Here is a 24,675-nt window from a genome sequence, read left to right as displayed (position 1 = left end):
TGTGCAGCCAGCCCGGGCCCTCAGGCCGGTGGATCAAGATGGCAGGCTGGCCTGGGCTCCCCCGGGGACAGCAGAGCCAGAAGGGTGATTGGACACAGTGACCTGTCTGCATGAGATGAGACAAAAACAGGAGGGCTGTAATGCTGATGAACTAACCTGTCACTCACAAGCTCAGGTCTGAAAAAAAGGAAAAAAAAAAAAAAAAAGAGAGAGAGAGAGAAAAAAAAAGAAGATGGGGAAAAAAGAAAAAAAGAAGAGAAAGGTACAGTACAGATTTTAGAAAGCATACAAGGTAGAGAAAATACAGCATAATTGGAATAATTAGATGACACATTACCTGTTCATTTAGATGGGCTCAGGATATATGAGGAATATGGCATAAAAATCCAGCTAATAGTTTCTATAAGAGCAAAACACATTTGAAGAAATAACGGGTATTATGGTTCAGCGTGCAAGGAAGGATGCTACAGACTATTGCTGACAGGGATCGGGGTTTCATTCCAAACACTCCAGTTATGAATCAAAATCACAATGAGCAATGAGCTTCTAGATCTTGACACGCGAGGCAAGGAGGTTGTTCTTCAGAGTACTTGGCTGTTTAATTGCTTGCTTGGGGGAGGAAAAATCCAGAGGGAAGGTATACAAGCAATTCCGCACCTTAGAGCCAGTACACCCAAGTGCTAGGTAATGGTCAGGATTGTAGCACTCTGCCTACCATTGCCATCACCAGTGGGAGCCACTGTGGACACTGGTGCTTGCAGACAGATGAAATCAAGAATATTAAAAAAAAAAAGCGGAAAATGCATTTAATGATAAACAAGTACTTGGTGTTGAAAATGGCTTTAAATCAGCATGCTCCTGCTATTACTTTCGTGTCATACGCAGACTAGTGTTTGAACTACAAATAACTGCTAGTGTTTCTGATCTCCATTGGAGCAGAGATATACATGTATAGTTTGGGTTTTTAATTAGGCAAGTTCACACTCCATTAGCAGCAAACAAGACTGAATTTAAAGCTACATCTGCAGGATTAGTCAAAACAAAATTTAGTTCCACAGCTGGAGAAAAATACAATTCTGAAATAAAAAGGCCAAGTGATAAACACTTATTTAAAGTTTTTGCTTTCAGAGGTTTGAAAGTTAACAAGGACACTCAAGAACTTTTTCTAAAACAATAGTGTCAGGAAATTAATGTGTCTTCTAAAAATATACACATACTGAATATGCAAATCTTTATTATTTATGAATACTAAATATAGACTTACAGTGTGGAAAGATTTTATGGCATAGGGTTTGTCTTTTGATAGTTATTTTCTCTTGTCAGCTGAGTATTAGAGTCCACAGAGAAAGTCTATTTCTACTTTCAGCAACGTATGGCAATTATACTGATTGCTCTGTGCTTCCCAAGTTTTAAGTAACTCTTTTATTGTACAACTAGAAAATACATCATTTTTATCTGAAAAAAATACTAACGCTTTGTTCTATCTTCACATGTAGCTAATAAGAACCAAACATTGGACAATTAATCAAAACAAAAACATACTTGGACATTTTGTGGATTTATGAACACATTTGGATGTGCACACTTACACACATGATATGTAAATATGCACACATACAGATCTAAAAAAAAAGTTTGAAACACCTAACATATTAAGTTGCACAATAATAATATCCATAAATTCTGACCTAAAAAACCAAAAGAAGTTAGCCACCTAAAATAGTGAAATGTATTTTTCTTTGAAGTGCATGCCCTTGTTATTGATTTTTAGGAAATGAAACACACTAACACACGATATAAACATTTTACCAGACCTTCACTGAACTTTTTTTTAATTGATGAAATATGGAATGTTACACACAGAAAAAAACACGCTCCCACCCTTTCCAGTCTCAAAACTACTTTCTGAAAGCTAGCAAGCTTTAAACATAAAATAGCCAACTTACTTACACTTTCTTACATGCCAAAACAAAAGTTACATTAAAGAGATATTACAAGCTTTGAGATTTATCAGGGTTTCAGGGTACATTTTCTGCTAAGTGTACTTGCTCAAAACCTTGCCATTGTATCTGCCTTAGAATTATTAAATATATTTCTTTAAGACTGAACAAGTTTACACAAAAAGGTAATTAACCCGCTCTAAAATACATATTTTCACACAATGTCATACTGGCAAACATGCCCCGCTTTTTAGGTGTAAGCCAGCCTAATAGAAAGCTGTTAATGTTTGGAGGATTTTTAATAAAAAATGTATCTTCTATTTTTAAAATATTTAAAGCAATAAAAGTCTGTGGTAAACATGGTATTACATGTTTGACATTTTCTGCCCAGAAATGCATTACTGTGTGCGATGGTATTAATAAACCATGTGCTTTGAGGGACTTCTGTGCTTTGCCATAATTTAGTTGAAAACAGCGTGTAGGATGCGTATTTTTCCACCATTGTATCAACATATAGGAAACACAAATACTATGTCATCACCTCAGCAGCATGCGTTCACTACACTGGAAACATATGCAAAAAACCACAAACTTTTGAGAGTTCAAAAAATACCCTTTGCCAGAGACTGATTTGCAAGTCAGTGGTTAATGAGAAAGTGTTGAGCACTTAAAATTTTGTTAGAAAAAGAAAAACAGACACCCTCATCCGACTCCGGCTGCATTCATAGGAAAACAGCCCTCCCTGTACAACAGGACAAAATAATTTAATTTCTTTCCCCACTTCAGGTTATTATTCGAAGCAAATGAAAAGACAATGATTCTTCTCTCTTCAGGCTAAAGCTAGAAACAGCACGGTTAAAACACACACATTAAAAACTACAGACTTATCAGAAATCACAAAACAGAAAGAGAAGGACTCACTGACCCATTTGGAAGACAAAGACGACAAAACGGAAAAGCTCTAAAAATCAGCTTGTGAGGCCTTTGAGAGATATTCTTCTGGCATTTCATCACAGCAGCCCCAGACCAGTTCACTTCCCTGGATACAGGGAGGGAGAACTAAATAGAGCTGTTTATTAAAGCTGTTGTGCTGGATTGCATTAGGAAGCACGAGCAGACCACCTGGACCTTTCAGATTGTGGCAGTGTTTAATTTGCAGGCTGCCCCTCTGCAGCAGCAAAGACTACTACATTTACCAAGCTCAATCACACATTATCTGGGTTAGGAGTAGGAGTAAAAGAAGAAAAAAAAAAAAAAAAAAAAAAAAGAAAAAAAAAAAAAAAAAAAAAGAAAAAAAAAAAAGAAAAAAAAAAAAGAAAAAAAAAAAAGAAAAAAAAAAAAAAAAAAAAGAAAAAAAAAAAAGAAAAAAAAAAAAGAAAAAAAAAAAAAAAAAAAGAAAAAAAAAAAAGAAAAAAAAAAAAGAAAAAAAAAAAAAAAAAAAAAAGAAAAAAAAAAAAGAAAAAAAAAAAAGAAAAAAAAAAAAGAAAAAAAAAAAAAAAAAAAAAAGAAAAAAAAAAAAAAAAAAAAAAAGAAAAAAAAAAAAAAAAAAAAGAAAAAAAAAAAAGAAAAAAAAAAAAGAAAAAAAAAAAAGAAAAAAAAAAAAAAAAAAAAGAAAAAAAAAAAAGAAAAAAAAAAAAGAAAAAAAAAAAAGAAAAAAAAAAAAGAAAAAAAAAAAAAAAAAAAAGAAAAAAAAAAAAGAAAAAAAAAAAAAAAAAAAGAAAAAAAAAAAAGAAAAAAAAAAAAAAAAAAAAAGAAAAAAAAAAAAAAAAAAAGAAAAAAAAAAAAGAAAAAAAAAAAAAAAAAAAAGAAAAAAAAAAAAGAAAAAAAAAAAAGAAAAAAAAAAAAATCCACAGCCTGTAGTACAGGAATACAGTCAATATAGAAATAATGAACAGCATTAGAAATAGAAAGCAACTCCCCAGCAAACGTAACACTGTCACTCCTCAGTTCTTCTACTTCAGAACATTTAAACAAAACACAACGGTAAATTAATAAATAGATTGATTTGGCAAAGCTCAGACTAAATTATAAACTGGGTCTATTAGAAGAAAAGCATGGTATTTTAGGTTTAACTAGTGATTCCCTGGCCAGATTATTGTGGTTCTTTTGCCTTTCTCACTTTCAGTACTACACTCACTGGTAGCTGAAGATACAGACAGAAAGATGGTACTGTAAATATGAATTATGTGAATCATATGGTTAGACCCTTGTGAAAAAAAAATAAAAGGGGAGCTGAGAAATGGCTGACTCCATACCTGACCAATTACAGCTTGCATGGTCCCTGTGTCCTGCTGAGCTGAAAGATCGCAATCCATCATATGTAGTCTTTGAAAAGGAGAATGGGGGTTTCTGGCATGCATCTGTCAATCAACTTCTGCACTCACAACCATCACCAAAAGCAAGGGAAAAAAAGTCAAGCTGCTCCACCAAATAGGATGAAACAGTCATGTGACCTTCAGCACACTCACACACATACATACTTCCATACAACGTATGAATTTTCTGCAGATATGAAATGACATTGACAAATACCCAATACCAAGTAAATAAAGTGAGACAAACAGCTACTCACCAAAGACAAAACACTTGCTGTAATCTTCAGCCTAAAGATTTAATAAACCTAAAAGGTATTTTAAACCAAGGCTTTTCTTTTGAGCCTAAACTTTTCAGATAAGATGATATAATTTTATATATGCAGACAGTGGTCAGACCTTTAACCCCTCGTGTCCTCTCGCAGCCTCTATTTTTTATTCCCCCCTTTGTACTTCCACTTTATGGCTGTTTGAGTTGCCGACTATTTTTTTTTTCTTTAAGTTTCTTTTGTGTCAAAGTGAAGAGTCTTGCATTGCCTTCTTTGGACGTGCACAGATCATGAAAACTTCATAGAAGAAAATTGCTAACAGGAAAAAAAGGAGCAAGGGATGAGAAACCTGTGTCTGTACTCACAAGCCAAAACGCGTCTCACTGCTTTACTCCAGCAGAAGTCAAATGTTTTCTTTATTGGAAATATACATTTAAGTATTAGTTTGTCCGAGCTGTGGTGAGCACTCAAAATATAAAATATTCAGACTATGTAAATCCTACTTACGGAATCCTGTCCATTTTGAAGGTTAGCAGAGTTCTGGTTCATTCACTGCTCCACTGAACTGACATAAAATGTTGTTACTTATGAAGGAAAACATTACCATTTTTTCTAATGGAAGCAGTTTGTTTCATATATCTTCCCCTCCGAGTTAAGATTTGCAAGAATTTCCAAGACTATTTTTTCTTCTTGTCAAAATGTATCAGCCACTTGTCTCCAAAAATTGAGTGTCGTGAACAACACGCTGCAGCATTGATTGCTGATATGTTATTGGCCAGTGATTGCTGAAGGGTGACATTAATGTAACCCGGTAGCACTTTAACCCTTTGAAAATCAATACAGTCCTTTGGCAATATAGTAGAATAACAGCCCATATAATTTTTGCTGTATTACAGCTTCATATAAATATTAGTGCATCTTTCTGCCCTCCTAAAATTGCATTTCTGTTACTAGTGCAAACAACCTGCTTTTCAAAGACTGTCAGAAGCAAAAATGCAGAAAAAAGCAGTCCAGTCTCTAAGCTTAATATAATGCACCCTTTCCATTTGAAGTAAGTTTCTGGCAATATTTTGAAGTTATTATCTCATTTTTAAAGGTATTGACAACATTGACCTTAGCATGTGATAGCCAAAGAAATGTGAGAATATCAACAATATTCCAATTGTAGGCACAACACTTGCCAGTCTAATGTTTCCTACAATATAATTTTAAGATCCAACATCTAGGAGTGTTTGGAATGTGATGGAGTGCATGTGTATGTGTGTGTAGATGTGTAGATGTGTATATGCATGCACGTATAGGAGAGAGAGTATTTATGTTGAAGGGAGTGAGTTGGGCAGGGAATATCAAGTTTACTTTGCATTCTTCGAGTTTTTATAATACAATTTTTTTTTAATTGCTAAGAAAAAAGTGAAGAAATGAAGTTTTGGTATGTACTTCAAAAATCAGAAACAAGAAAAGGATTCACACATAGATGCACTGGGACCCAGAAGTACTCTTAGGCCAACAAGACATTTTAGCTTAAAAAGTTTTTCAAATCAAGCATTTTTAGGGAGATATACAATATTAACATTGAAACGCTGCCTCTAGGATGAGGAAGGAGTACTTGAAATGGTGCTTCCAACATCTGCTTTGCATTTCACTTACAAACATAATTAAAATGCACCATTTGTCCTGAAATCTTATCTGCTTCTTACTCATGAAAGAAAATACACTGAACTAATACCTTGGGCTGCCTTTTGGTCAGCTGAGAATTTGCTGCAGTCTCATCCCTCAAGACGATTCTATGGAAAAACCAGGTGGTGTTGTGAAGGCCATAATCAACATCCATATCATCGCAAGCAATCAAAAATACAACTGGTAAATGGGGGATTGAGTAGAGGGGATTGCCTCAGCTGTCTCCAGGAAAGCAGACACGCTGAAGGCAAATACCGTATATGAATTAGAAAGGAAAGTTAAGGATGTTTATTTTATAGTTTCTCTTCAGGAGGAGCCTTTTCGCAGTGAATATGCACAAGCACCTTTCAAATTCCCTTAACTTATCTAAGCAACTAAACCTGACAATTACTACTGCTGGGTTTTTATTAGCAAAGACACTGACCTAGACATACGTTGCAGCACACAAATAAGCACAGTGCTGTATGCACACAAATCTGCTGCACCTTTATGCACCAACAAACCAACCAGATGCTCGTGCACACTCAGGCAGAGCTGCAAGAGTTCCTTCCTCCCAAAGTGTGCTGCCTCTCTTTTTACCATGATTAACCTACTCTTCCAGGAAATGCCAATCTACTCTGTAAAATGTAAAACAACGTCCCTGCGGCTAATGCCTCTGCCTAAGTCACAGCATCACTGTCAACCCGAACAGCTGTAAGAGCCTCCTCTGCTACCCGTGGAGCTGCCCTTACTTCTGTGGAGCTGGAGGCCTTTTCCCCCAGCCAAATCTACCTGGTCCTGTAAGGGCTGCACAGCTGGTCCCTGGGCATCGTCCCAGCTTCACTGCTCATCCGTTGGGCCTTCCACCAGCCATCCCCCAAGAGGTGTCAGACCGGTATTTCTTTTCACTTACCATGAGGAATTGTCTCCCTACTCCTCACCCCAAACACCTCCTTGCTTTGCTGCCTGAAAGGTGATTTAGCTCGCCCGTCAGCAGTTGAAAAGGTGAGGGAGCAAGGTAGCTCCTAATCTGCCACAGGGCAGACTTGGGTGGAGAGCAGGGTGCAAAGGGGAACTTGGCAGGCCAGGTTTGCTCTAACGCTGCCGACTTGAGGAAAATTGTTGAAGGACAGAATGACAAATATCGTTTCCCAACCAGCTGTGCGATATCCCTAGCAGAGACCTTCTGGTCTCCTTTGAAACTTTTTATCCATGACTCTCCCTCAGCATACCCGAGAGGAAAATGGTTATGGTGCCACAGCAATATATGGCAGCTATACCTTCCTATAGGCCACTACAGCACCCGGCACAAAGGGCCAGGTTTGCATTGTTGTACCTAAAATTATTGAGAGGAGGGCAGTGATCAAGGCTTACACATGGAGGAGGCTCCTTTGTCACTTAACCTGTGAGAGCACAAATTCGAAGTGGTACAAGGCCTGTGTTTTGAGTGGCACACTGGATCTCTGCATCCAGCAAAAGTGGTAGTCCCCAGTGACACTGAATACTTTCTCCCTTTCAGACTCTACTTTTTTCTCTGATCAGTTATCTGCAGTATACTCCCCCTGTTTAATTGAAACAGTAAAAAATTAAAGCGGTACTTTTGAATAGAATAATGTGCTTGAATTTACCTCTCAGCTGCAAAGCCAAGAACTTGTGAAAATAGTATTACTGTATATAATACTTTCTCTTCTTTCTTCCAGGAGAATATATATATATTTCCTGGGTGAGAAGAGCAAGATTTAGAATTATACAGCAATGCAAACCCCAATTTAAACTTCATAGTTTAAATGTGTTAAAAAACATTTATTTTTTAATGCTCATTATTTATGATTGTTTATGGTTCCTTGCCTCAAAAACTACAAGCTTTGTGATCAACAGAGCCCGGGGTTTTACTACAATACCTTTACGCAGTTGCTCACATGCCATAGCAGAACTTGCAGCAGATTTAGTGAATCGAGCGAGAGATCCTCCTGCTTCTTACAGCACTGGTACACTAGGGGGACTATTTTTCCTCTTTTCTGGAGTGATGGATGCACGGCACTGTCAGAGCAAGCTGTTGTACCTCACTCACACTACAGGCCCTTTACTCGCCGGTGCCGAACAGGTTAAACACGCAAGGCTCGGTCTTGCACTCTTCGAAGATAAACAAGCGTAATTCTAAGCTGTCAATGGCTCTTCCTCCCTCTCTCCCTCTCTCTATCCATCTCTGCCAACCAGACACTATATTGCATTTTGCATCTTGATTTTCATGGATATGTGAGTGGGTTTTCCGTATGAGCAAAATTCTGCTCTCGTTTATGCTAATTCCAAAAGAATTGTTTTGTATTGAGAGGCACTAATGGATTACAGTCTCTCTCCGTGCAAGTCCATTCTGGTCATTTTTGCTTTTCAAAGGGAATTTTGCTATTAAAAAAACCCGTGCTGCTTCTAATTTCTGCTCCTCTAGATTTTATTAATGCATAATTTCTGGGTGCCTTCCACTCCCCCAGAGCTTCAGTTTTCAAAAACTGAACTACTAGGACATACTCACTCACTTCAAGGACTGCACTTCCTTCCCTTCGTAAGCGCTTGGCTATATCATGGAAAGGAAATTAGGGAAAAGAAGATGATTCTGTGCTTAAATTGTTGGAACAAGGCCTAAGCATAATCTACATTTTACTCATTCCTGTGCAGCCAGTGGGACGGCTCCCTTTCCCACAGCACTACCCTGCACTGCCTAAAGAAAATTTCTGCAAAATAACTTTCTTTCTCTTTGTTATTTTAGAGAAAAGAGGCTTGCTGTCATGCTTTGTATCCTTGGGAAGGTGGGAATAAATTCTCCCCCTTTCCTGCTAGATCTAACAAGCTGGTTTGGTTGAAAACTTATTTTTGTGTCTCAGGGAGGGCAATTGTTCAACACATCTTCCAGGTTCCTGATTAAACTAGAATTTATATAAAATGGAGGGCACTCCCTTAAAAAAAACTAGGAAATGGGACTGTTATTCCTCCTATCTACATAGTGAAGAGACTGAAGCTTCCTCTTCTGCTCTTATGTAAAGTGATGGGAGGTGATTACAGCAGTGATGCTGGAACCTAGTTAGTCAGATGACAAGCTAATGTCACACCTCTCCCAGGTGAAACGGAATTGTGGAGGAAAAACATGCCAAGAGGCAAGATGGATTAGCAAGAAAGGGCGATATTGACTGGGTAAGGTTTAAGAATATACTTCCCAGATGTGTTACTAACTACAGCAGTCTAATAAAACCACATTCCTTACGTCTCATGGTTTCTTCTGCAGTATCTTGCTTTTTAAGCTGTCTCCTTATTGGATATAGTATGGACAATAGTGGAGATTTACGTCATGTGAAGAACAGACTACATTTGGGTGAACTAACATCATTCAAGTAAGGCAGTCAAGAAGTACGAATGAGCAAAAAGATGATTCTTACAGTGAAGGGAATTATCTTTTTCCAAAATTTTTGCAAAATCTTTGGCAGGATTTAGAACATGGCATTGACAAGGACAGCAGAAACATAAAAAAATAAGGTATATTTTTCTGTTCATTGGATAATAGGAATTTATTAATGAGTTGCAGCATTAGCTGTATAACTCTTTAGAGCAGTAATGCTCTTACCACATCGACAGGGAAAAGCACTTAGTTTCACAGTGTGTGTGATGATGATTAACTTCATATTCAATGATACCTTTGCTTTAATTTATTTGAGCTGTAAACAGCTCATCTTGCATAGCTGCTACTCCGCCTTCAACACAACACAATGGAGTGACAGCATCATCAGAGACAAAAGGAAGAGTGGATGTGGATGTGGCAGGAGGGGTGGGTAGTGCCAGTGAAAGTACACATTTCCTGTATAGCAGTACATCCTCCCTGCCAGCTGAAGCCCTGACAGAAGAGACATCCCCTACATCAATAAACCCTGCGTGAAGAACTGCAGGGTAGAAATAGGCAACACAACGTCAGGTGGAGCGCCGTGAGTTTCTGCTCCAGTTTGGAAACATTGGAGTAGGCAAATGTCCCTGGAGGCATGAGGAGATCACAGGGTGACTATGAGCCACAAATGTGATACAGGCAAATGCGTTCTTGTGTGTCAGGCAAGGAAGGCAAACATTGTGCAAAGCCCTGGTGAGAACTCACCCGTACCCCTACGGACATTTCTCATTCCTCGGGTTCAGGAAAGACAAATTCTGTCTGTGATGAAGGCAGACAAAGACTAAGCAGCTGATCAGGGGGATGGAGGGCCTATAGAAGAAGATGATGACTGGAAGGAGCAAGACAAAGACTGAGAGGGCTGCCATCACTTTCAGGAAAGGTATCAAGGATGGAGGCCAAAGGAGGAAAAGAGCTATTGAAGTGGAAGGAAATATATGGTAAGGAACACAAAACAGTTCAGGACTTCTTTCCAAGAAGAAGACCTCACCATAAACAGTGTAGTAGCAAACGTCCCTTGGTGCATGAGTAAGGAATGGTGAGGAAAACCTGCATGCTCCCTACATCTCTGCAATGTTCACGTGGAGGGAGCCAAACCCCTTTCTTTCACCCCTGGCATCACCACAACCAAATGAAAGTCTATGGTCCAAATGCCCTTATTTACATAGTCCGAATGTACAGATTAATTTACAGGGATACCCAGCAGCTGTGCCCAGTGCATGGCCACCAAGGGCAGGGACATTGCCCTGGGTCTCCTGGGCACAGGGACTGCCTTGGGGCCTGCACCTCAAAGGCCTTCCTCTAAAGAATGCTGGGCGGAGGAGTGGCGGGTGGGGCTGCGCATGGGGGGCCCTGTCATCCCCATGTCACAGTGCCACCACCTGGCAACGCAGCAGTCACAATGCCCCAGGGCAGGATAAAAGGGGGCATCCTCCCGTGTCCCGCTGCCAGAGCTGCCCCGGGGGCAGCCCGAAGACATCCAAGAGGAAGTCCTTGAGGAGCCGGTGGAATTACTTGGCTGGGGCTGAGGGAGGAAGACCAGAGGCTGAACGAGGCTGCTGGAGGTTTTCTGCTGCAAGGCCAGCTCCTGGCAGGGCCACCTTCAAAGCTCATCTGATGGACGGAAATCCTGCTTCAACCTTCAGGAAACAGAGGCAAGCCCCTCAGGAGACGAGAAGAACCACCAACCCCTGCAGGTGCCTGAGGCTATCAGGCCTTTTCAGCTGGATCGCAGTGGCAAGACCAAGGGAATGCCTTCTTGAGGAGCACGGCAGAGCTCACTGTCATCATCCCCTGCGGAGCCAGGGGCAGCAGCCACAAGAAATGGGATGCAGAGATGTTGCCAGGGGTCCCAGTGCTTTGGAGCACCCACTGGTGCCCAGCCAGGCGCGGGAAGGATTCTTGCCCCCAAGGTCAGTCAGGCTGGGGGCATTTGGCCACTTTTGGAAGCCCCTGAGATGGCTCCAGGCTGAGGGAGAATAGGGCTTGGGCATCTCCTGGGAGGCGTGACCAGCCTGTGGGACGAGGAGGCGGGTCTTGCTCACGTGCTCAGGGAATAGCCGATCGCCAGCGCTGGGGTCAGGAAGGAATTTTCCCCCGGGGCAGATTGGCACTGGTCCCCGGGGGTTTTTTGCCTTCCTCTGCAGCACTGAGCATGACCACTTGTCAGGGCTCCTCTGGTCCATTTTGGCTAGGTTCCTGCCTGCTGCTCGTGCACCACGAAGGTGGCCTCTCGTGCCCTGCAGCTGGGGGGAGGAAGGCTTTTTTTTCCCCCTACAGTGGGCTAGCAAGTGTCCCCGGGGGTTTTTTGCCTTCCTCTGCAGCACTGAGCACGGCCCCTTGCCAGGGCTCCTTTGGGCCATTTTGGCCAGGTGCCTGCTGCTCATGCTCCACGAAGGTGGCCCTCGTGCCCCGCATCCGGGGGGAGGAAGCTTTCTAGACTCCTAGGGCGGCCCCCAGGGTGGTCCCCGGGGGTTGCTTCTTGTCCTCTGTAGCATTGAGCACAGCCCCTTGTCAGGGCTCCTCTGGGCCCTTTCGGCTCGGTTCTTGCCTGCTGCTCTTGCACCTCCAGGGCACCACTCGTGCCCTGGCTCCCTCTGGCTCCCTTGCCCAGTGCAAGTTTGGAGCGGGAGCGAGCTCTGCTCTTCCCTTGGCTCCATTTCCCCAGGGGTTCTTGCTTGTGCAAAACAGCCTGTGCTTGGAAGGGCTCCAGGCTTGCTGCCCCATCCGGAGCTGCCACTTTTCAGCTCTCCCTGCATGCAATGCAAGCGCAGGGCAGGCACGAGAGCGCTTTTCATGCATCACTGGCCAAGAAGCACAGCGGTGGAGCAGGTTTTGGAAGGGGAAAAAGTATGTTTGTCATCGCTACCTGTCATACTTTGGAAAATACCCCACGGTACCACACACCTCCTTTCCTTCTTCTTCTTTTGTGTGTGGTCGGTCCTGATCCTCGTTCTTCACGTTCTCACTCTTCAGCAAGCAGGGACTGCTTGGCCTGTATTCCTGCTGCTACTTTCTGCAGGTCTGTGGCTTGCCTTTGCCAGGCTGCAAGGGATGTTTTGTCAAGCTAACCTGAAGAATGCATCAGCCTGCTCCTGGCTACACACGCCCATTGTGTTAATGCTTGTGAGCATCGGCTCTGAAACAGATTCAGAAAAATACAAATACAAATAAAATCCTGTTTCCCCTTGTAACCTTTGTGTTCTGTGTCCTTGGAAGTGTTTTTGGAGCTGAAAACCCCCTGGCATTTCAGGCAAATAAGAGTCTCATCGTTATTCGAGTCATGGTGAACGCAGGGAATAGAATAGAATAGTTACGCTATGTTATGCCTAGAGTTCTGCGTGACAAGCTATGACCTAGGCCTGAGGGCTCCATCCAGGAGAGCAGCTCTCTGCAACGCAGGTCCCAGGCCCATCCAGGAAAGAGGGTGTCCTGGTTTCAGCAGGGATAGAGTTAATTTCCTTCCTAGTAGCTGGTACAGTGCTGTGTTTTGTATTGCATGAAAATAATGTTGACAACACACCGATGCTTTAGTTGTTGCTGGGTAGTGCTTACACTAGTCAAGGACTTTTCAGCTTCCCATGCTCTACCAACTGAGAAGGCTGGAGAGGGGGGCACAGCCAAACTGGCCAAAGGGACATTCCATACCATGTGACGTCATGCTCAGTACATAAACTGGGGGGAGTTGGCCGGGGGGGCCGCTGCTCGGGGCCTGGCTGGGCATCGGTCAGCGGGTGGTGAGCGATTGCACTGTGCACCACTTGCTTTGTATATTCTTCTTCTTATTAGAACTGGTAGTAGTAGTAGTAGTAGTAGTAGTAGTAGTAGTAGTAGTAGTAGTAGTAGTAGTAGTAGTAGTAGTAGTAGTAGTAGTAGTAGTAGTAGTAGTAGTAGTAGTAGTAGTAGTAGTAGTAGTAGTAGTAGTAGTAGTAGTAGTAGTAGTAGTAGTAGTAGTAGTAGTAGTAGTAGTAGTAGTAGTAGTAGTAGTAGTAGTAGTAGTAGTAGTAGTAGTAGTAGTAGTCGTTTATTTTATTTCAATTATTAAACTGTTTTTATCTCAACCCACGAGTTCTCTCACTTTTACTCTTCTGATTCTCTCCCTCATCCCATCGGCTCATAGAACCCATGTCGTTTGAAATTCTTGCTGCATAAAGACTGTCTTTTTCCTCAAAGCCCTCTGGACAGGGGGGCCCTCATGGCAAGGTAATTCTTCTCTAGCCTCGCTCTGCCTGCTGATCCCTCAGATCCACGTTTGGACACATGCAAGAGCCTGTCTCGACACGCTGAGCTTGCATCAAAATGTTGGGATTCTTTAACTGAGCAGACATAGCCTGGCAGCTTTCTGCACCCAGTCCACCAGTTTTGAAAACTCACTACCATGTGTGTGCTAGAAGATTGTTTTTCATAGTTTCTTTCATTAATTAAAAAAAAAAAAAGAAGTTTCTCCGTATCTGAATGACATCATCAGTAATTTCATCACACCGACATTCTCAGGTGGTTTCAGGTAGGCGTATAAAAAGCAAAATCTTCAGTCCTTCTTTGCAGCTGTCTTACAGGCGCGTAGTGATCCTTAAAGAGAGGCAGTTGCCTTTTAGTGTCAGACGGCCACCCGGCCAGCCACCTCCTTACCCATATCAGCATTACCAGCAACAGCCTTCCTCTTCACTAAATGCCTGCAGAATTCATTTAAAAAAATCATCAGCAACCTCTACTCACACTCCTGGAGAGCAAAGCATTTCCCCACAGACAGCAGTGCCACGAACTGCATCTCACTGACCCACCGGTGTTTCACCTCTTGTAGCTTTTTCAGTGTCTGGGCTGATTTGGCCCTTTCTCCAATGAAACCTCCAAAATGGAAGCTCAGTTAATACCCGCTGTGGATATTTTCTTCCCTAGGAGGCAGACATCCATTTGGAAAGTGGCTGGATGGACACCACCAGCTTCATGCTCAGAGCTGGACTCCAGCAGGCTGCTGATGGGTGAAAGTCCCCTGAACACATCTGTCAGGCTCCACCCTTCATGCTTTGCTGTCATCAAATGTGTGAAAGAGTGAAGTTCATGCTCAGGTCTTTTGAATTTAGATTGCAGAAAACCATTGTTCAAGAAATGTAGGTTTCCTTGTCCACATCACGTTCTGGATTTCATGGCATCCATGAGGCAGAAAAAACTCTGTCTCACGGTATAGTTCTACGGCCCTCATCCTCCCTACCAGCTGAAGCCCTGACAGAAGAGACATCCCCTACATCAATAAACCCTGCGTGAAGAACTGCAGGGTAGAAATAGGCAACACAACGTCAGGTGGAGCGCCGTGAGTTTCTGCTCCAGTTTGGAAACATTGGAGTAGGCAAATGTCCCTGGAGGCATGAGGAGATCACAGGGTGACTATGAGCCACAAATGTGATACAGGCAAATGCGTTCTTGTGTGTCAGGCAAGGAAGGCAAACATTGTGCAAAGCCCTGGTGAGAACTCACCCGTACCCCTACGGACATTTCTCATTCCTCGGGTTCAGGAAAGACAAATTCTGTCTGTGATGAAGGCAGACAAAGACTAAGCAGCTGATCAGGGGGATGGAGGGCCTATAGAAGAAGATGATGACTGGAAGGAGCAAGACAAAGACTGAGAGGGCTGCCATCACTTTCAGGAAAGGTATCAAGGATGGAGGCCAAAGGAGGAAAAGAGCTATTGAAGTGGAAGGAAATATATGGTAAGGAACACAAAACAGTTCAGGACTTCTTTCCAAGAAGAAGACCTCACCATAAACAGTGTAGTAGCAAACGTCCCTTGGTGCATGAGTAAGGAATGGTGAGGAAAACCTGCATGCTCCCTACATCTCTGCAATGTTCACGTGGAGGGAGCCAAACCCCTTTCTTTCACCCCTGGCATCACCACAACCAAATGAAAGGCTATGGTCCAAATGCCCTTATTTACATAGTCCGAATGTACAGATTAATTTACAGGGATACCCAGCAGCTGTGCCCAGTGCATGGCCACCAAGGGCAGGGACATTGCCCTGGGTCTCCTGGGCACAGGGACTGCCTTGGGGCCTGCACCTCAAAGGCCTTCCTCTAAAGAATGCTGGGCGGAGGAGTGGCGGGTGGGGCTGCGCATGGGGGGCCCTGTCATCCCCATGTCACAGTGCCACCACCTGGCAACGCAGCAGTCACAATGCCCCAGGGCAGGATAAAAGGGGGCATCCTCCCGTGTCCCGCTGCCAGAGCTGCCCCGGGGGCAGCCCGAAGACATCCAAGAGGAAGTCCTTGAGGAGCCGGTGGAATTACTTGGCTGGGGCTGAGGGAGGAAGACCAGAGGCTGAACGAGGCTGCTGGAGGTTTTCTGCTGCAAGGCCAGCTCCTGGCAGGGCCACCTTCAAAGCTCATCTGATGGACGGAAATCCTGCTTCAACCTTCAGGAAACAGAGGCAAGCCCCTCAGGAGACGAGAAGAACCACCAACCCCTGCAGGTGCCTGAGGCTATCAGGCCTTTTCAGCTGGATCGCAGTGGCAAGACCAAGGGAATGCCTTCTTGAGGAGCACGGCAGAGCTCACTGTCATCATCCCCTGCGGAGCCAGGGGCAGCAGCCACAAGAAATGGGATGCAGAGATGTTGCCAGGGGTCCCAGTGCTTTGGAGCACCCACTGGTGCCCAGCCAGGCGCGGGAAGGATTCTTGCCCCCAAGGTCAGTCAGGCTGGGGGCATTTGGCCACTTTTGGAAGCCCCTGAGATGGCTCCAGGCTGAGGGAGAATAGGGCTTGGGCATCTCCTGGGAGGCGTGACCAGCCTGTGGGACGAGGAGGCGGGTCTTGCTCACGTGCTCAGGGAATAGCCGATCGCCAGCGCTGGGGTCAGGAAGGAATTTTCCCCCGGGGCAGATTGGCACTGGTCCCCGGGGGTTTTTTGCCTTCCTCTGCAGCACTGAGCATGACCACTTGTCAGGGCTCCTCTGGTCCATTTTGGCTAGGTTCCTGCCTGCTGCTCGTGCACCACGAAGGTGGCCTCTCGTGCCCTGCAGCTGGGGGGAGGAAGGCTTTTTTTTCCCCCTACAGTGGGCTAGCAAGTGTCCCCGGGGGTTTTTTGCCTTCCTCTGCAGCACTGAGCACGGCCCCTTGCCAGGGCTCCTTTGGGCCATTTTGGCCAGGTGCCTGCTGCTCATGCTCCACGAAGGTGGCCCTCGTGCCCCGCATCCGGGGGGAGGAAGCTTTCTAGACTCCTAGGGCGGCCCCCAGGGTGGTCCCCGGGGGTTGCTTCTTGTCCTCTGTAGCATTGAGCACAGCCCCTTGTCAGGGCTCCTCTGGGCCCTTTCGGCTCGGTTCTTGCCTGCTGCTCTTGCACCTCCAGGGCACCACTCGTGCCCTGGCTCCCTCTGGCTCCCTTGCCCAGTGCAAGTTTGGAGCGGGAGCGAGCTCTGCTCTTCCCTTGGCTCCATTTCCCCAGGGGTTCTTGCTTGTGCAAAACAGCCTGTGCTTGGAAGGGCTCCAGGCTTGCTGCCCCATCCGGAGCTGCCACTTTTCAGCTCTCCCTGCATGCAATGCAAGCGCAGGGCAGGCACGAGAGCGCTTTTCATGCATCACTGGCCAAGAAGCACAGCGGTGGAGCAGGTTTTGGAAGGGGAAAAAGTATGTTTGTCATCGCTACCTGTCATACTTTGGAAAATACCCCACGGTACCACACACCTCCTTTCCTTCTTCTTCTTTTGTGTGTGGTCGGTCCTGATCCTCGTTCTTCACGTTCTCACTCTTCAGCAAGCAGGGACTGCTTGGCCTGTATTCCTGCTGCTACTTTCTGCAGGTCTGTGGCTTGCCTTTGCCAGGCTGCAAGGGATGTTTTGTCAAGCTAACCTGAAGAATGCATCAGCCTGCTCCTGGCTACACACGCCCATTGTGTTAATGCTTGTGAGCATCGGCTCTGAAACAGATTCAGAAAAATACAAATACAAATAAAATCCTGTTTCCCCTTGTAACCTTTGTGTTCTGTGTCCTTGGAAGTGTTTTTGGAGCTGAAAACCCCCTGGCATTTCAGGCAAATAAGAGTCTCATCGTTATTCGAGTCATGGTGAACGCAGGGAATAGAATAGAATAGTTACGCTATGTTATGCCTAGAGTTCTGCGTGACAAGCTATGACCTAGGCCTGAGGGCTCCATCCAGGAGAGCAGCTCTCTGCAACGCAGGTCCCAGGCCCATCCAGGAAAGAGGGTGTCCTGGTTTCAGCAGGGATAGAGTTAATTTCCTTCCTAGTAGCTGGTACAGTGCTGTGTTTTGTATTGCATGAAAATAATGTTGACAACACACCGATGCTTTAGTTGTTGCTGGGTAGTGCTTACACTAGTCAAGGACTTTTCAGCTTCCCATGCTCTACCAACTGAGAAGGCTGGAGAGGGGGGCACAGCCAAACTGGCCAAAGGGACATTCCATACCATGTGACGTCATGCTTCACCGGTCCCCCCAGGGTCGTCGCCGCCCGCTGCAGCCACCCCCGCCGCCCCTCCGCCCAGCATCCTTCAGAGGAAGGCCTTTGAGGTGTGGGCCCCCAAGGTCCCTTCCAACTCAATGATTCTATTCTATTCTATTCTATTCTATTCTATTCTATGTCCCTTCCAACTCAATGATTCTATTCTATTCTATTCTATTCTATTCTATTCTATTCTATTCTATTCTATTCTAAACATTCAATTTATACAACTGGTCCCTTACAATTTCAGTGCCTACGAATCGAAAATCACTCTTCCCATAGTTCTGGTCCTTCAACTCAGGGCAATGGGCAGCCCAAGTGATATAAGAGATGGTGAGTAAAAAACACAGGAGCTAGAAAGAGGGTGAAGAGTGGGAACAGTGTTGGTAGCAACTGAGGAGAATAGAGACAGGTGCTGATTCTGGGAAAAGCACATGGGAGGAGACTTGGGAGAGAGTAGAGCAATAAAGCTGTGTTTCTGCTGTAGAGGTCTCCCATGGAGGACTGACCCTGAACTGTCACAAACCTGAGGAGTGAGAGGCAGGTGAATGGCAGGGCCCTTATGGAGGAAAGCCCTTGGGATTCTTTGTCCCAAGGAAGGTATTCCTACTTTTGAAATTCCAAAACTGTTATCTGAAATGACAACTATTTTTCATTGATTATGACATACTTAAAGCAAAAGCACACTTAATAGGATGTGAATAATCAGGACAGCTGCTTTGGTGACACAAAATGCAGAGAAACCATTTTGATCCTATTTCACAGAATGTGTTTTGTGTCACTTACATGGCATGATCGCAGCTACCCAGGCTGCTTTCTTGGGATATCTTTGGGTTTTAATTACCCTGTCAATTAGAGTTAGAGGTATTAATGTGGCAGTGAAATGATACAGATTGCTCATGAGTTCTGTTCTCTACTTGTTTGCATTCATCAGTCTTGAAAGAGAAGGTCTTTACACATTGTCTTGACATGGATGCTAATAAGCCTGCAATGAGATATACACTGCATCAAATAAATAGGTGCCAGCAGCCATGAAGAGAACAAGCTGAGATAATGGCACAATGCGGTCCAGTAATGAAGAGGTGGAGACTGTAGGCTCCTGGCCAGGGCAGAACGCTCTTATTTTTCAAGGATGAATGGATTTAGCCAGTGAACGGGTAAAAGCATTTAAGAAGAGGGGACTGATGACAAAAACAGCCATATCTGCAGACAATGGAGCGGGACAAAAGTGCATTGTATCAACATATGCTCTATGAAGCTATAGAAATCATTTAAAACTGAGTATTGAGTAAATGGAAGTAATTTCCAACTGAATCCTGAACTAGGGTAAATCAGAGAAGCATTCTTGAAGTATATGAAGCTATGTTGACTTACATCTCCTGAGAATACAAAGAACCAGACTAAAAGTCCCATGTTCATGTGCAAAGCATTTTGGATCAACTTTTAGTTTTAAATGATTTGGATTAAGTTGGACAGAGTGTAAAAATGAGAACTATTATTAATATTGTATGCCACAGGCTGTATCAACTTGTATCAAATGTACATGGTTTTGTGCAGGCCAGTCCTTGCTTAGTGCTTTCAGCATCTTTAGTGGAGCAAATGCCTATGGTGTCCTTGGGTGTTTAAACTACATTGGTGTTCAAGGTAAAGTAAAACATGCATAAAGTCCATACACTTCCATATTATTTATTTGTGTGACTCATAGAAGTCATATCATGCTGTGATTTCAATGAGTTCTATCTTCACATGTCCTTACTCCTGGAAGACCTTTATGGCCTTGCTCTGTAAACTTATTCCCTCAAGCAGTTTTATACACAAAATAGAACTATTGCAGTTCTAAGATCTCAATGGATACATTCGGGTAGAGACAAAAAAGTATAAGCAGTTGATGTTGCTAGCCACATCAGTAATGAAATGGAGAGAATCCTAAAATTCAGAGTAGTTCTCATTCTTTTTGCTTTCAGTTTATAAACTATGATTTTTCAGATTGGACAAAAAATACACTACTCTATTTTCAATCAGTTTCTTGTGCCAATTTTAATGCACAATGTTTCCATACTTGGACTGAAAACACTGAAAGGAGAATGATAAGAATTCACACCATGGAATTACCATTACATAAAATCATTAGGTTTTATAATCACTGTAAAAACTACATTCATTCCCTCTCCAAAAGTTTAGGACCTAAACTACCTCTCAGCGGTCCCTTTAAGAATTGCAATTTCCTAATGGCCCATAATATCAGTACAAGTTCCCTCACAGATCAAGGGCAGCAGATCAGTTTAAGAGCATAGATTTTCTGAACTAAGGTTAACAGCCCTCTGTGTTTATTCCAGGAAGACTTTCCTGATTGCTAGAGATGATTCTCTGGGCCATGGTAAAAACATTATAAGCCTTCAGAGAGAACGCCATTTGGGACAGTTGCAGACACTGACCGAATACATATTAAGGTAGCATTTATTGCATATGCGACAACTTGAGTCTGAGACTAGATTTTACACCCTCATATTTAAAATTGTACAAACTGATTTATTGAAATTCCTTGCAGATTGTTTCTTGGATGTCTTTCCCCCATTTCCCTTCCCCTCCTCACATTAGAAATATCTAGCATAGCATCTTACCTTCCCTATTTTCTTTTGGAGGACTCTTTGGAGAGCTGGAAAGAGAGGCCACAAGCTCCAGCCTCCAGGAACCTCTGTAGATGGGATAAAGTGCTCTGCTCTCAGGTTTCACAGAGCCATCTCCTGTGCCACGCTTCTGCATAGTGAGGCTGCCATCTCACTCATTTACAGGGCTGGTCCCTTAGCAGGACCCTGTGCTAAGGACCTAGAGCCTTGCTCTCCAGCAGCACCTGCCCTCCCTCAGCTCATTCCTTTTCAGCTCACGTGGCCCAAGCATCATGAAGCCTGGCAGAACAAAAAAAAGGAGGGATTTACCTTGGTACCTTTCCAGTTCCTACAGTGGACCACAGCAAAGGACAGTCTGCTTGTTTAGAATAAGATCTGGAAAAATCGAGTCCCATCATTAAAAGCATTGTACACTGCTCTTTTATTGATCTGCTGGGCTGTTGTTATTCTCTGTTTTGTGCAAGTGTAGAGGAAGTAAGAAGCAGCTGGGAAGAATCTAGAAATTCAGGATCCATCAGGATTCATTGCTACCAGCCTCTGTGCTATCAGTGTGCTAGCCTTTGGGTTACTACATTTTTCTGCATCTAGCCATATCCAACTAGCAATGATCAGTATCATTAGCCTGTTTCACAATAATCAATAAGAAAACACAGAGCCACCAGATGTTGTGATGGGTAACAGGTTGATGGGAGCTGGGAGACTATGATGGGACTTCTCTGTTTTCCCCCACAGTCTCCTGCCTCCGGCCAATCTCACCTTGTCAGAGGATATGAACTTTTCCCTTTGAGACAGCGCTTCATGAAGGATCTGCATGACAGGGTGGCATTAAAGGCCTTTGGGCCGTCCACCCCATCTGTTTAAGGTTACAGCTCCTTTTACCCAGTACAGTCACTCTCTTTCAACTACTTTCGCAAAGAATTTCACTTTGTGAAGGAAACTGTCTCTCCCTACCTTTACTCATATAAGCTAAAGGACCTCTCTACTCCTCAAAGCTACTCTTTTCTGGGACTCGCAGATCTTCTTTGCTCTCACATACATAGCAACTCTGCTATGCTCCAAGTTGTTTCTTTTTTTACCATAATGGAAAAGATGCAGGAGGTAGGAAGAAGAAGAGTATCATGGTCTGCCTCTAGGTCCTCTCCTTTTCTCTTGCTAAAATGGAAAACCCCTTCTGTTAGCATCATCCTTACTCTAGGGAGGGGAAGTAAGTAGCCTGCACCAAGGCGAAGGCCACAACTCTGACAGGCAGCACAGAAAGGGGCCTGGATGCCAAAGCGAGTGTAGAGCATGTCCATTTGATCTAGCATACATTTTGTATCTAGATACTTCCCTGGTATTGGAATATCGCTCTTGTCTAATCTTCTGTCCACTCCCAAAACCTTACCCACCCACCTGCATGTGCTTTTATTTCTGTTTTACCCCAGTTCAATAAGCACCTGCTATCGAGACATCAAAGAAAACAATAGCAACTGAATAATGTTAGCATTTGATGTTATAGAAATAAAATAAAATATCTGAAGCAGAATAAAGCCACAAGATAAATGTCTTCAGAGTCAGAAAAAAGAATGTCATGGCTTTAACCTGTTTACATGAAAGTATTTTCTCTGGTGGGATAATCAAAGTTTCAAAGATCTTGTCCTATATAATATCAAATCCTATTACTATTCAGCAAGGGAAAAGCTATTCCCTTAAAATCAAGGTCCTCTTTAAGAGCTTCCAGCAGGAAAAAGCTTGTATTGTGTGCACAAGCACACACAGAAGGCATCTCAAAGGGAAACGTTAGCCTCAAATTAATTTCTGTCAGATTTGATTGAAAAACTCACACATATCTGTCCATTGGAGGTTTGTGACCTGCCTCTGCCTGACTGGGATTTGGTAATCAAATAGAGACTCCTACAATACATTTACCAGTTTTGCTGTAGTCAAGAAATATAGCTGTAAAAAGTGTGTAATGACAGTAAAATTAGAACAAGGAGATTTTTTAAATTATCACTGTGCAGCTGCATTTGTTCATTGACTAAAAGAGTGCCCATAATTAGAAAAAAGCAAAATACAAATAAAAAAACTTTAAAATGTTATACTAATATTATTACATCATGTCTGAACCAAGTTGTATTGTTGTAGTGTAATGCACTTGAATGGATTTTTCCTACCAAGCCAAGATCAGATCCTTAATTTCTTGTGCACTTGTTGCTGGCCACTATTGCAGCTACTCTAAAAATAGGCAAGACCTCGATCCTTTCTCATGTGGCAAGTTCTGGAAAACTGTACCATTAATCCTTCACTTAAATTCTCAAACAACTCCTCAACTTTCTCTTATTTTCTCTCAGTTTCTTACTTCTAGAACTTTAACATCTAAAAAAGATATAATAAAAAAATAAAATAAATCCCTTGAGAAAAGGTTCCATTTTTTAACCACATGTAATAAAAATGAGGTACCCGAATGTAAAGGCAGCAGTTACAGATGTGTAACTAACTGCATTGCCACATAGCTGACATTACACTGGATCCAGCCAAACCCCTAGTTGTGCTGGAAGCCCCACGCAGAACTGCAGAAGCATAGTTCTTCTGACACAATAAAACCATACAGAATCCACATCTGCTGTCAGCCATTCAAAACAAGAATCTCGATTTTTATGGTCATTTATATCAGGACTGCACACTATTTTGAACTTTGGCCTCATTATATCACTTACTTTATTATGAAACACAATAACTGAGACACAACTTCTGATCCAAATTGCTCACTATTTAAAGAAACGGTGGAACCAGGAAAGACATTCACCCAAATTAAACTGAGTGAGGCAGCTGTGAGAATATCCTATCAGCTGGATCTATCTTCAGAAATTTTATTTAGTTTATATCATATCTCATTTAACCTTTTTTTAGTGGATCTTTAAATGAAGGAGTTTTGGAAGGAAGGCAAGTGGGGAATAGGAAACTGAGGGGAGGGAGAGGAAAAAATGAAATAGAAACTTTGGCAGAATGGAGGGTAAGAAGCAAGAAGGCAAAGAAGTGGGACATGGGCTACTGAATGATTGAGGGAATGGGAGTTGGACAGGAAGAAAAAGGGCAACAGCAGTCATTGGCAATAGAAGGTGAAAGATTGGAGGCTGAGAGAGAATGTGGAGTCCAAGTTTCAGAGCTAAGATTATGATGATCATCTCAAGAAGATTCCCTGGTTTCTTCCAGAGCTTCTGAGTAGAGGGAAACGAGTCTGCTAGGTCTTATGCCTGTGTAGGCCCAGCTTGGACAAGAGGATCAGCGAGGAATGAAAAGGCCTGACTCTTGAAAACTGAATGGTAGTGTGGTGGGTTGACCCTGGCTGGACGCCAGGTGCCCACCAAAGCCATTCTATCACTCCCCTCCTCAGCTGGACAAGGGGGAGAAAATATAATGCAAGGTTTGTGGGTCGAGATGAGGACAGGGAGAGATCACTCACCAATTACCGTCATGGGCAAAACAGACTTGACTTGGGAAAATTAGTTTAATTTATTACCATTCAAATCAGAGTAGGGTAATGAGAAATAAAAACTAAATCTTAAAATGCCTTCCCCCTATTCCTCCCTTCTTCCCGGGTTTAACTTCACTCCCCATTTTCCCTACCTCCTCCCTGCCAGCAGCACAGGGGGACAGGGAATGGGGGTTGCGGTCAGTTCATCACGTGTTGTCTCTACCGCTCCTTCCTCCTCAGGGGGAGGACTCCTCACACTCCTCCCCTGCTCCAGCATGGGCTCCCTCCCACGGGAGACAGTTCTCCATGAACTTCTCCAACGTGAGTCCTTCCTACAGGCTGCAGTTCTTCATGAACTGCTCCAGCGCGGGTCCTTTCCATGGGGTGCAGTCTTTCAGGAACAGACTGCTCAGCGTGGGTCCCCCATGGGGTCCAAGTCCTGCCAGCAAACCTGCTCCAGCATGGGCTTCTCTGTCCACGGGCCCACAGGTCTTGCCAGGAGCCTGCTCCAGCACGGGCTTCCCACAGGGGCACAGCCTCCTTTGG

The sequence above is a fragment of the Pygoscelis adeliae genome, unplaced genomic scaffold (assembly GCF_000699105.1).
Source record: "Pygoscelis adeliae isolate BGI_AS28 unplaced genomic scaffold, ASM69910v1 Scaffold40, whole genome shotgun sequence".
In the NCBI taxonomy this organism is placed as follows: Eukaryota; Metazoa; Chordata; class Aves; order Sphenisciformes; family Spheniscidae; genus Pygoscelis; species Pygoscelis adeliae.
Note: the sequence above shows the minus strand (reverse complement) of the source record.